A 13880-nucleotide genomic window follows, 5' to 3' on the forward strand; every position below is an offset into this window, starting at 1 on the left:
GCTCTCGGGATGCTCGGGATGCGGGGGCGGCTGGGCAGCCTCCCCCCTGCCCAGCCCCGGCCCCTGGCCTCCCATCCGCCCCTGGGCCAGCCTCCCCGAGCCCCCCGGTCCGTCTGTCACCGGTGCCCTGCCCTGTGCCCCCGGTGCCAGCCCGCCGGTCCCCGTCCTCCCCCGGCCCGGCCCGGCCCGGCCCCGCTTCGCTGTCCATGGTGTTGAAGGCGCGGAGCCGCAGCAGCGGCGCGGGGGCGCCCGGGTCAGCCCTGGGGGGACACACGGGACACCCCCGGGTTGTTCCTCGCCGAAAATGAGGCGGTGTTTCGCTCCGTGCCCTTCCCGACAGGTCCGCACCCGGCCGGAGGGCCCTGCGGGGAGCCGGCTCTGTCGGTCTGTCTGTCCCCGAGCCGCTAGCTCCCCCACCCGCCCCTGTCCCCCCGTGAATCCTCCCCGAAAACCCGAGGGGTTGATTTTGCTCTCGCCTCCCCCGGTGGAGCGGGGCTGGGGTATTTTGAGCCTCCTGTCAATGCGGAGCCCCGTGGTAGTGACTGAGCGGTGTCATATGGTGGGGGGGGAGCGCTGCTGCTCGGCAGGCTGGCAGCAGGGTTTATTTCTCCTTTAAAACAAACCCACCATGGCTCAGCCCCTCCAAAGTTTGCCATTAAATACCCTCACCAGCTCATCCCCTGCTCGTGCGGCCCTGCAGCCTTTTCCTGATCCCAGGCTGTAAAGGCAGGCTGGGTTTGGCTGCTATTTTACCAACACTTCCAGTGAGACATTTTGTCTTAAGCACAGCCCTTCCTTAATCTCTAATGCAGCATTTCTCCATCCCAGAAGAAAATAGTCAGATGATTCGTAAAGGGCCATTTTTTTTTCCTTTTTCGTTTCTTTCTTCTTCTCCTCCTCTGTCGCTCTCTGCCTTTTTAAACCTACCACCTACTGTTCCCCGAACAAAGAAATCCCAGAGACAAGCAACATGCCTCCACTTTCCTTCCATTTCCAAGCCCCTGCTCCACCATGCATAGATGACCACATTAGAAAAATATACAAGATTGAACCCCAAATCAACTGCGGCACAACAAACGGCGGAAAACGTGCGCTCAGCCCCGTCCTGGCCAACGTGACACGCACGCACACACACAGCCACCACACACGTGCTCTCACACACACACACACACATTGCAGAGCGCTAAAAAACACCCCAAAATCTCATCCCCCTCCTCGTTTCTGCTGAATAAGTCAATAATAACCGGCCTTTGTCTGTCTGCAGCCAGCGGGACGCGGCCCAGGCACCGCAGCAGCGCCGAGCGGCCGCTGCCCCGTCGCCAGCCCGAGCATCGCCTCGGAGCTGACCCACAGCCCCCAGGAGAAAGCAAAATCTCTTTAAAATGAAGCCCAGATCTCTTTCAGGTCTCAGACAAAGGTTTCGCGGGTTCTAGGCCTCTGGTTCCTGCCCCAGAAATCTCTCTGTGTAGGAAAGGCATCAGCAGAGTTTGGTCCCTGATATAATTTCAGGCATTCTTCTACAATTTTTTTATCTTTCTTAGAAAGCAATTCATTTTCTTAGAAAGTAATTACACTTACAAGAGGTTTGGGAATCAGATTTTTCTATCAAGTCTCCTCTCCCTCCTTTCTCTCTCTGTCTCCTTTTGGTCTTCTTGGCTGCTGCAGGGCTTTAAATTTTTTTTTTTCCAGATCTGTAATAAAAAAAAAAAATAAACAACCCCCCTTCCCTCCCCTCTTCCCCTAGAAATATACAATTTGCTGATTTGCAAAGCCTCTTGCTATGTGGAGGAAAGCTGCCTGCTCTCCCCACGACTCGCTTTCCTGGCCTCCCAGCTCCTTGAGAAAGGAGGAGGGCCTTGTGCATTACAATTCCATTCAATCTCATTCATTCTTGCCTCTTTCTAACGGTCTTTGGACAGCAAATCCACACCAACGGGGGGTCCGAGCCCCCTCCCCAGGCCCCCCCAGCCTTAAACACACACAATAGCCGTCAGCTAACAGCACAGCAGCAACTTTGAAACATTCAAGCTTCTGAAGTGAAGAATGCCCGCAGCTCCCCAACCCCCACCCCCGCCACTTCTTCCTGGGCTTGACATTTAAAAAACATATAATGATCTTAATTTTAAAAAGGGGAAGGGGAAAAAAAAAAAAAAGTCCTCACTTGGGTCACACTTGGTTTCTCATGGCAGAATTCTGGTGTCAAGAATTTCCTCGGCAGGAGAGGATTGCTCCATCACATAGCTAATTACCTGCTTCCCCTCTCGGGCTCCACGCTGCAGAAAGGCTTTTTTCTTCCTTCCCCCCTTTCCCTAGAGATGTTTATTTGGTCGGATCAATCACCAGAACAGTTTCCAGCCTAATTTTTCCTGGTTACCTCGAGAAGGCACAGCCGAGGGCAGGGAGGTGCTGGGGGCGTGGTGGGGTCCTGGTTATTGTGTGCTGTGCTTGTGTGGGGCTGGGACTGGGGTCTGACATCCCCCGGTGTGGGGGGACCAGGGGCTGCCCTGGGGGGCTCCCCTGTGCCTGGGGTGACCCCTGTGCTGGTGTCAGGGGGTGCACAGCTCCTTCTCTGCTGAGGTGGCACAACTGGGGGTGGGGTTCATGCTGGCAGGGATGGGGACCCTCTCCTGCCCCACCACAGGGGAGGGAGGTGGCTCCTGCCTCTCAGCTGGGTTGTGACCAATGAGCCACCAAGCAGTGTTGTCCCTGCCCTGCCCCTGGCAGCCTGGGCTGGGGAGCTCAGGCCTGACCACTTTGTCCCCATCTCCAGCCTCTGCTGGCTGCTGCACAGAGCCAGGACCAGCCTTGGGCACAGTTTCCACACACCAACACCCCCAAGGTTTGAAGCCCACTGTGTATTTCTCCTCTTTGCATTTTCTAAGAGAAGAGTGTTGTTTTCATCATCTCAATCTGCTCATCTCCCCTTCTTCCCCAAGGAGCATCCCTGATCCCAGGGATGGGTGATCCCAGAGCAATGGTCTCCTAAGCTCCAGGACATTGTCCCAGGACTGGGGAGTAGAGGGGTCCCTGCATGAGACCCCACTGGGGCTCTCACTGAAATCCTGGTGGTTTTGGTTCAGGGCTTCAGTGGTGGTGGCAGGGGGTCACTGTGCTCAGCAGTGGCTTCCCAGGCACTGCTGACTCTCCTGGCCAAGGCTGCAGCCACTGTCCCCTCCCTGGTGGAGGGGACAGGCGAAGAGATGCTGCTGTCCCTTCAGGCTCAGCCTGGCTCTGCTGGCACCCCCTGATAATGGAGTTTCAGAATGGAGAACAGGCCAGCAGAGAGACCTCCTGGTTTGGTTTGGCTTCAGAAAGGGAAGGAGAAAGGGATGAGGGAAGGAAAAGGAGAGGGGAAGGGGAAGGGATGTGCAGTGGGGCAGGGCTCTGCTGTCCCCGCTCGCTCTCACAGTGGGATTTTGCAGTAGTACAGGCATTAGCAGGAGGGGGAGGCCACAGCTTCACTGCACATATTTAAGGGAAAAGTCCAGTCCTAGAGGCAGCCCGTGGCTACTGCAATTCTTTTAATACAATTAAAAATCAATGGCACTCTGTGCACCCACACAAATAAACATCACCTCTCTGCATCCCTGCCTCCCTGCCCACCCCCTCTTGGAGCCGGTGGGGAAGGCATCTTCTCCAGAGCCTGTTCATTACTGCTCTACTTAGGTGGGGAATTGCTTAACTGGTCTTTCTCCAGTAAATCATATTAACTCCAAGCACAGCTATTTATAAAATGTTCCACAGCCCAAGAGTACTGCATCCAGATCACTTGAAGAAAATTAGGCGATTAGGCGTGCATAATCCGAGCCCAGTGCGTCTACGTACAAAGCCTCGCCAGCCGGGCTGCCTTCAGCTATTCACTGACATTAAAGAAATCACCAGGTTTATTGCAAGCCCAGCCCGGGCCTGAGTCCCAGCCAGGGACAGGGAAATAACCTTTTACAGGGCAGAGCGTTCCCAGATGGCTTCTGATGGCTGGGAAATGAAGCCCAACCTGAAAAAGTCTCCCCTCCCCAGCCCTGCTCCTTCCCTTCCTGAAGAAGGGCCCCTCCAGACATCTAAAATGCAGCACTCCAGGCTGAGTTTCTCCCCCCTCCTCCTTTTGCGACCCATTAAACGTCTTCTATACATTTCCTCTTCATCTTGTCAAGGCCAGTTGCTCTATGACTGCTGGTTTCCCAGGCAAATCACACCAATTTCTGAGTTGATGTTGAAGGTCCACATTGGCTCAGCAGGGGTCCCAGCGAAGCACTCATCCATGGAGCCGGAGGTCAGGCTCTGCCCTGCTTTGCCAGCTGAATTATTATGATTTTTTTTTTAAAGTCGTGTTGTTCTTTGAACATTTACAGATCTGTTGGCGATGGGGATAACAACAACAATAACCAAAGGAAGGGCGTCCTCGCTGCAGACGTGCTTCTGAGCCTTCCTGAGCGCGAGGATGCTGAGCGGGATGCAGCTCCTCCAGCTTGCTTTCAGCCTAAACTCCTAAAGAGAGAGGTTTTCAGGAGGAGGCTGGCAGGGTGCAATGTGCAACCCCCCACAGCCAGCACAGGCCAGGGCTTTGCCCCAAGCAGCCGGCAGCTGCAGGCGCCCTCCCGCTGCACAGCCGTGCCCCTGGGGCTCCGTCCACGCATGTCCGAGCTGGCATTCACATTTTAAAAACATCATTTGCTTAAGGGCGTCTGGCTGCCTCATCTGTGCCTGGCCCGGGAGCGTGGCACACAGACAGCCGTGGGCAGCCCGTGTCCCCGTGCAGGCTGACACACTCTGGGTGTGCTCTGCCCCACACCCCCAGCCCTGCCTGTGCAAGGCTCAAAAAGAAAATAAACCTGGCTCCTGCTTTTGCACCCTTATGCTCTTTTCCCCTCTCTCCCTTCCCCTTTGCCAGCTTTAACATTTTTAATTAAATTACAAGCTTCAATAATGTTTTCCTAACTACAGTTCCCCGCTTCCTTGTGGAGTAGTGTGTGGAAAGGTATAATTTTGCAAACAGTTTCTTTAAGAGCTGGGCCTGAAGTACCATCAGCGATGTGTGTGAATAGAAAAAGAAACACCTCCACAAAAGAAGGGATTGTTAATGGAGGACAATCCAAAGGGGGCCCACTAAGGCCTGTCCTTTACAATAAGGATGGAGGGAGATGATTTGAATGCAGGGGGCCCTACTTGCAAATCTGGACAAAAACAAAATGGTAATAAGGGTTGAATCCCTCACTGGTCAAAGCAGTGGGCAGCAACTGGTCTCTTTAACTCCCCCCACCCCCTCCTTCTCCCAAATCAGACCCCAAACAAGAGGAACTCTCCTCCTCTTTAACTTTATTTCCTTGACTAGCTCTAAAAAAATAATCACCCGGGTGGACCTGGGGGAAATTTCTGAGGGCTGTTTGAAAGGAGAGAGCTCCTGTTCTGCAGGTGCCGAGGGGACGCGCCTCGCTGCGGGCAGGTAAGCACCCAGGGGCTTCTCTTTCTTAGCCCGGGGCTGCCGAGGCTGGAGCTGGGCTGCAGCTCTGCAGGGCCCTTCCCATCGGCAGGGAAGGCTGCACGTACGGAGGATGCTCCGCTGAGAGGCTCCTGCCTCCCCGCCTGCCCTGCCTCCAGATGTTGCATCATTTCGCGGGGTCAGTTCATTTTATAACAGTGCTTGTGGCTCCCTCGTCTTGGAGCCAATTAAACCCTCACTTTGGGGAGGAGGGATATGGGGGGAATTGGTGATTACGGTCCTGTGTTTAAATACTGCTCGCCCCTTATTGAACAGGGGTTCTGCAAAATGTTGGGAAGTGGCTCTGGGAAAGCGGGTGCAGGCTCTGCTGTGGGAGGGGGGTCTGGCTGTGAATGGGCCCTGAATGCTTGGAAAGGGGGTGTGAGGGCTGGAGAATCCCTGGCTGATGCTGCCCCCCCTTCCCATCCCCATCCCTCTGACTTTTGCTTTCCCCTGCACTCCCCCAAACTCAGCCCAGCTGTGGGTGCTCATTCAGGGTGGGGAGGTGCAGGAGGGGGTTGGTCAGGGCTCCCCCCCATCCCTTGGCACAGCCTTTGACCCCCCAGACCTGGTGCCCCTGCCCTGCTCCCCACTGTCTGCTCAGGGCACCCCACAGCCAAGCACGGATCTGCCTGGGGGGAAAAATGGGAACAAATCCCCCATGGCTGTGGTGGGCACAGCCACAGCCCCTCTCCCACACATGTGACACCGCCCAGGTGTTGGGGCAGCTTTACAGCTCCTTCCTCGTGGGTGTGCTGAGTGAACTGGAGTTTATTTATATATTTATATAACACATTCATAGTGGGGTGGCACATCTCCCTGCATGGCCAGGCTGTGTGTGAGTTCATGCTGTAACACCCTGTGTGCTCCACATCCCCCAGCTGTGTTGGTGCAGCCTGCAGGTCTCACTCAGAGCCTGTAGGACACATCTGCTTCATGGAGGTGTTTTGCAGAATGGATCTGTAAAATCCCTGCAGCTCCCGTGGGCTCTGAGCTGGGCCAGCTGTGCTGCTGTCCATCTGTCCAGACACAAGGACACATTTTGCCCTCAGAGGTGTCATTTCCCCATTTCATGTGTGAATTCTGGTGTTGTTCCCTCAGCTTCCCCTGCAGAAGTTGAGCAGCTCGGTCATTCCTCCACTTGGGAGTGGTGGCTGAGCAGGGGCTGAGCCAAGGCTGAGCTGGAGACCCCCACTCAGTGGGGCTGGAGCAGCCCTGTGCCCCCTTCCTCTAACCCCACATCCCTTCCTTCAGGTGTCTTCAATACTCAGGGTGTGGGAGAGCAGCCTGACATTAGGGAGTGTCCCCAGGTAGGCTATGGGAAAAGCTTTTTCCTAGGAAAAAAGGAAAAAAAAAAAAGAAAAACCACCAAATTTCTGATAGGTGTTTTGCTCTCAGGAAATGTTTATCCTGAGCCATCCCTAGGAATGTGGCCCTGGCCATGAGGGCTTTGGAGAGATTGTTTTACCCTAAGGAATGGGGTGAAAACAGGGTTGGCCTTGTGGGTTTCCCTCCTCGCTTACTGAATCAGCCCATCCCTAGCAAAGGTCCCAGCAAAGGGATCAGGCACATTCCTGTGTCTGATGCCACTCTCCAAGCAACTGCAGAGGGGGCAAATACCCATTAGTGCTTTCCTGAGCATCCCTGTCTTCCCCTCTCCCCCTTCCTTTATTTACCAAAAGCGCTTAGAGAGGGAAAAAAGATCTGCCTGGGTGGGAGGGAGTTTCACCCCTCCTTATACATTTACCCTAAAAATACGAGCCCCTAATGGAGGTAGGAGCCTGTTTGATCCAGGAGAGCTTCCCAGAGACGATCAGGTGGTGTGAGCAGCCCGGCAGCGGCTCCGAGCCGCGGCAGCAGCGCCCGAGCCGCAGCATCCCGAGCTGGGGCCGCGGTGGGGAAAAGGCAGCGCAGGTACCTGCGGGTACCACCCCGCAAACATCTCTGCCTTGCCCTCCTCTGTGACAAGAGTGACAATCTGAGTGAAAGGAAGGCACCTCGGAGTTGATTACGACAGAGTAAAAACTCCTTCATCTCCGCTGCTGCAGCGTCACCTCGGTATTTTCTCCAGCGGAGTTTTAGCGGGGGGTGGGGGGGAAAAACATTTTGTGTGTGCAGTGAACTGCTGCTTTGGTGCTGCCTCCAACCATCAGCCCGGTCTAACTGGAATTGTGGGTGGAGGGGTTCATCTCGGGGGTTGGCTGTGCTGAGCTGGGGGCTGCAGTTTCCAGTGCATGTGAGCACCAGCCCTGGTGCTGCAGGAGGGGTGCTGGGACGCCGGGGGATGCTCGGGTGTGAGGGTTTGCCAGTCCTGCTCCCCGCACCCCCCCGTGAAACGTGCTGATAATCTCACATTAATGCCGAGATCTAAGGCAGAGAAATAATGCAAAATAATTCTTTGCACGGGGAGAATTCGTATAATGGGAAATGCAAACTCCAATGTTCCTCCTTCAGACAAAACAAGACCATATTTAACAATGCCTTGTTAAAAATAAAGAGGAAATCTATTAATGTAATAACTAAATTGCTATTATAGGCATCAAAGCACCCTGATGCTTTGAGGTAACTTTATTTCCATCAGTCTTTTTAAAGAGCACAACATTGAAAAAAAATAAAATCCCCCACCATCCCGCCTCACCCAAACGCTGCCATTTTACTCATTAATTTTGTAATTAATCAGTTAAGAAGTTCTGACTTATTGGATTAAAGGGACGGGGAAATGCAATTCCGCCCAGCCTCATTTTAATGGGCGATTGTGAAATTGCTCTTTTGAGTCCCTGCCTCAGCTCCGCGCCGGGGTGAGGGGGCGGCGGCCACGGGAGCCCCGGGGCTGGGGGGACCCTCGGGGGGACCCTCCCTGCTCCTGGCTCGGGGAGGGCTCAGGAAGGGGCCAGGGAAGCGCCTTTCACCCCTTTGCAGCTGGGGAAAGCAGCGCTGGGTGGGCACAGGGCGTGCTCCTGTCCCCGCGGTGCCCGGGGCATGCGGGCATCCTCCCGCCTGCGGGCACAGAGGGGTCTCTGCCCCTCCTGGCACAGCCGGCCCCGGACACCGTGCTCGGCCCGAAATGCAGGGACAGAGACCCAATTTCCCCGCTCAGCCTCCCCCGCTCCTGTCCCTGCTCTCCCTGCCTCGCTGTCCCTGCCCTGCCCTTGCCCGGCCTGTGTCCTTGTGTCCTTGTCCTGCCTGTGCCTGCCTGGCTGGCTGCTGCCCTGGCTGTGCCACCCTGCTCCTGCCCTGTCCCTGTCCCCTCCCCGAGCCTCGGGGTCCCCTCCGGACAGTGGCCGCTGTCCTGGTCCCCGGGCCGGCGGGGACAGGCCTGTCTGGCTTTGGAAGGAGATCGGCCGCACTTTGGGATGGATAAACAGCAAACAGCAGAGCCCACGCAGCCATCGAGCACTCGGGGGTGGCTTTCGAGGGCATCCGGCCTCTCCCCACCGCCCATCAAAGGGCACTTGGTTTTTTCCCTAAATCGAGCCCTGAGTGTGGCGGGTGCGTCCCCAGAGTGCCAGCCCCGGGTGCCACAGCCAGCGGCCCGCTCACCTGCTCCGGGCTCTCTCCTGCGCAGGGCTCGGGGTTTGTCCTTCCCGCGGTCCCCGCGCTGTCCCCGCGGGCAGGGCGGCGCGGGGAGCGCTGCAGCCTCGGCTGCCGGTGAGCGCCTGCCCAGCCGAGCGGACCCAGCCCCGGGCACGGGCAGGAGCCAAAGCAAACAGCCAGGGACATTTCTTAATTTATTTTTTTTTAATTTTTTAATTTTTTTTTTTTAATACACACTTTGCAATTACACACGTCCAATGCATTATTTCTCTACCTCTGCCTTTGATCTTTTCAAAACTAGACAGCTTTATAAATATCATCCCTCTGTTTTCAGCCATTTTGCAGTTCTTGTACAATTAATGTACTGCAGCAATCCACTTCTTTTCTCCTTCTTCTTCCAATTCTTTCCAGAGCAAACAGGCACTCCTGTCCACACTGTCCCAGTGAGAATTATTTCTTCTCTCTGCTTGTGTCATCGCCAACACCCTAGAATAAAAACGTACATGTTTTGCTGGACAATTTTGATGAAATCGAGGATGAGGTGTAAACCCGCTGCCCTGACCTTACCACACAAAGTCTGTTACTATTATTAATCTGTAAACTCCAAAAAACTTACATACATAAATGCATGATTTAGCTAATTATTTACTAAAGATTTTTTTTTAGCAGTGCAGCAAATCTCTGGAGTTTCTGCATTTGCTTTGCACTTAAAAGAAGTTGGTGCAAATGAAATCAGCACATTAAAGTGCATCTTTCATTAGAGGACAGGGAGCAGGGAGGAAATCTGTCCCACCTGTCTCCATGCCATTTATCAGGTGACCTTGGAGCAGTTCATTCATGTGGAGTTCTGTGCTTGGGTATTCTTATTTCTCTTATTATTATCTCCTCTTCTTTACCTCCTCATTGTCAAAATTCCCAGCCTCTCCCAAGGTACTCACGGAAAATCCTCAGGGTTAAAGCATTTTCCTTGGCTTTGCTGCTAGAGATGTGGGCTGGAGCCTCCAGAGCTGGAAGGGGCAGGGTGAGGGGGCAGAGGAATGGGAATCCACACCAGGCTCTCCAGCACTGAGGAAAATTCTGCTGCTCATTTGATGGAGGAAGTAAAAAATAAAAAAGCAAGGGTTTTTCTAGGAGAGGAGATGGGGTGGGAGGTTAAGCGATATTGAGTGGTTTTTTACATAAAAAAGCACAGTAAATGTTGTGCCTTCTCTTGCTCTGCACGGGACATGGGAGGAAGGGAGAGCTGGGGAGGTGGCTGTGGCAGGGAGCCCTTGCAGGACCTGCCTGTGGAGATGTCAGGTCCAGGCTCGGCTCACTGCCAGCAGGGAAGGATTTGTTGAATGTCACCCTCCCTGGAAGTGAAACCTTTCTTTATCACTTCCAGCCCTGCCTCTTACCCTGCTTGGCTTCTCCCACCCTGTCCCCCTAAACCATTTCCATTGTCCCTCGTAAAAAGATGAGCAGACACCTTGTTCTGCCTCTCTCTTTTCTTTCTCTCTTTCCCTTGCATTGGTCTCTGCTCCTGCACTTCTCTCAGGCAGTCCCTGCCCTCTGTCCATCTGCAAACCTTTTCTGTGAGCGAGCTGCTCTTGGTGGGCATGGAGGTGAAAATCCAGCTGGAGATGGTAAAATCCACTGGCTTGGCTCCTTCTACCCCTGCAGATCTTTCCTCAGTGAGACACAAGAGAGAGAGACCATAAAAGCATTTTCTCACTCAGCCTAAGCCATGAATTTTAAGTCCTCAGGACAGAGACTATTTCAAATTGTGTGTGTTTGTGCAGATTCAGCACAAGGCAGCGACCACACTGTTATTTTCCCAGTATTTCCACTTCCCTGACTCCTACAGTGCCACTGTTTCATCTTTACTGGAGAGATGTATTTTTCACATGGCTGTTTTTTTTCTCCCACGCATTTGTCTGACTTGCTCTTTGGGGTTTATCGTTTAAGACATATTGTTTATTATTTATAATATTAATAACAGGTATCGTTCTGCTATAGCAATTAAATAATTACAAAACCCATCTGGTCTGGTCAGCCAGAATGCCCCATATGGCAGGAATATACCTCAGAATGCACAGAGCTAAATATGAACAGAGCCGGGCACTAAATGTTAGGTTTATCTTCCCATAAACTTAAATATGTGCATTTCTTACCCAGTAGGATCCTCCACAGACCCATAAAGCAAGTGACAGAGTGATGTCCTCTTAAGATGCTCTAAGAGCTTGGAGAAATTTGTTAAGAGTGCTACTTCTGTAGGCACTTGTTACCATGAATCCGTGATGAGATTCATTGTTTGCCTTTACATCCACTTCTCTGGACTTTCCCAAGCCCGCTGCAGCCTCTCCTTGGAATCAGGGCATCCATTTTTGACACTGGGTTTTGTGAGGCAGTGCCTAAAAGGATCAGGACCTTCACTGCCCAGAAGCTGATCCATGGCAAAAAGGTCCTTGTGCCACCCTGCTCCTCACCTGCCCGAGAGTTGCTGTAACTGGGGCAGATGCCTGGGCCAACGCACACCCCAGATGGTGCAGCACATGGATGTTAAAGTAGTAGAGCCCAGCCTGCCTGAGAAAGCATCTCCCCACTCATCCATCCTTCCCTGACTCCCTACTCGGCAGCAGATGTGATTTCATTATGGCACAAGGAGTTCCCAAGGCTCAGCGAGGCTGGCGGCGGTAGGGACCCTTCGCTGCATTGAATCACAGCCATTTGCAAATGCCAAGTGGATTTTTCTCCCTCTCAAATCAAGGAGAGAGGCTGAAGATAGTGAGAAGAAAGCCAAAGATGTGGAAGGTCTGAAGGGTGTTTTCCATGCCTGCAGGTCTGTGTTAGGTTTAGCTGGGGCAACCAGAACTCTCTGTCCCTGCATCCCCACCACCCTTCTGATGAAGGGAGAGGAGTCGAATTTTCAGCCTCTTCAGTTTTCTCCTTTCTCATGACATGACAGTTCTAGCCCAGCAGAAAATTCGGTACTTTATGGCCTGATTTAACTCCTGGACTTTCCCTTCCCCTCAGACTCTGTTGCTCTCTTGCATGTGTGATAATTCAAGCTAATTGTGAATTAGCAGAGCCAAATCCTGCACGGTGTAGAGCTGACCACGACCATTGCTCACAGACCCTCAGAGTGGGAGGCTCAATGCAGCCACCACTGAAAACAATATTAATCACTTCCTCTCACCTTGCTGCCACTTAGCCCAGATCATAGTTAGAGCCAACCCAAGGACAAGATTAAAAACCTCACATCAGTGAGCGCAGATACCAATGAAATCTGCAGAGCTTAACCAGCTCCCGCCAGCCGGGGATGGAGGGTGACACCTGGGCCACACCGATATCTCTGGGGTGTTTGATCCAAAGATTGGAAGCTTCTAGACAGGCCACAAATGGAAAAGTGATGGTTATCCATACTTTAAATATCTTCTTCTGTCTTGGCGATAGAAGCCTTTAAAAGGTTAAAAAATAAGTGATTTGTTGGAGTCAGAGTAAATAGTACCAGGAAAAAGGTGTTCACTCACAAAAATGTGGTTATTTTTTCATTTTTACTTTCTTTCTGCTGTCTGTGTTTGAAGAACAAAGTTTATCCAGACCCAAAACAGCACATAGGCCTATGGAAGCAGACCATGAAATTCTAAAATTTCTTTTAAAAAGGGAAAATATTATTTTTTTTTGGTGCATGATTTCAACAAATCTAATTTCTACATGTGAATACATACCCCAAATTTCAGTGAGGTGTCTGTGCCCTGGAAAGATCAAGCTCTGAATAATTTTCAGAATTCCTCTGTAGGAACTTGTATGACCTGGTCAGATAGTTTTAAATGCCAGTGTTGGGAAAATGAAACAAACTGTTCATGACCTAGAATGTGTATATGGAGAGAATCAGATGATGTAGCTACAAGGTCATAAATACTGAGAATATTAAAATTAATAGCAGAGCTCTTGAGTTAATGAAAAGCCAGTTAGGGCAATAAACATCTAAAAGAACAGATATGAACAAACATCCATCTTAGTTCATAGAAGAAGGGCTGTTTACAGCTCTCCCAGATTTTAGGGCCAGTTCCTGTTGGAGTGGGCAGCAGCTGAGTGATTCAGATGGTTGTGGTGCTGGAATTTCTCAATGATGTACAAATGAGTCCAACAATGGGTGTCCCTGGCTGGCTGCTGAGTATCCATGAAAACCAGAGATGCTGCACTCTCCTGATCCAACACCTGTGTGGCTCTGTTCCTACCCCTGACAGCCTGGGCACAGCCTCAGCTGATGGGTTATACACAAGGGAGATGTGAATATATGACAAAAGAGAGTCCAGCTCCAACCCTGAAGGCAGAGCTTGAAATCTCCTCTGTGTTAATATCCAGCCCTGGCCTCTCTGCACAGCTGAGTCTGTGTATTCAAATAACAGCAGGTCAGGCAAGAATATCTCTCATCCCTGATTTTATTCCTCTCCAGCCTCTCTCTGCACATGTTTTTTTATCCAGCAGAGAGCTCATGCCCAAGTTAAGCATTCACCTCTGTGGGGTGATGTCCACCTTGGCCACTTTGTGCTGCATCCAGGGGACAATCTGTGTGTCCCCAGAGTGCTGAATGTCACCCCAGGTACAAGTGGGGATGGGAAGAAGGCTGCAGTTTGCATTTTAAATCCTGAAAACATATTTTAAGGGCTCTGCTTCTGTCTGTTCTCTAGTTTCTGAGAAAAACTCAGCTAAGGGAAGATTTTGGTAGAAACCCAAAACTGACATTCGCCTGCCTTTTCCAGGTAATGCATATGCATGCATGCAAAACTCAGGCATTGGTTGTTTCTGCCTCAGGATTAAAAGCTATGGCATGCACAGAAATAGAAGCCCATCTTTACAAAATTGCTTTTGAAAATTCCATATG

The 13880-nt window shown here is 52.1% G+C and overlaps 1 long non-coding RNA gene across 1 annotated transcript in view; it reads left to right on the forward strand.

The window, feature by feature from the left end:
• Positions 1–7374: 7374 nt before the first annotated feature.
• Positions 7375–13880, forward strand: part of LOC118694401 (uncharacterized) — a 175780-nt gene continuing 169274 nt past the window's right edge. The window contains exon 1 of the long non-coding RNA XR_004981424.2: positions 7375–7534. This is a non-coding gene — a long non-coding RNA (uncharacterized LOC118694401). The remainder of the gene's footprint in view (positions 7535–13880) is intronic.

The sequence above is a fragment of the Molothrus ater genome, chromosome 17 (assembly GCF_012460135.2).
Source record: "Molothrus ater isolate BHLD 08-10-18 breed brown headed cowbird chromosome 17, BPBGC_Mater_1.1, whole genome shotgun sequence".
Classification (NCBI taxonomy): Eukaryota; Metazoa; Chordata; class Aves; order Passeriformes; family Icteridae; genus Molothrus; species Molothrus ater.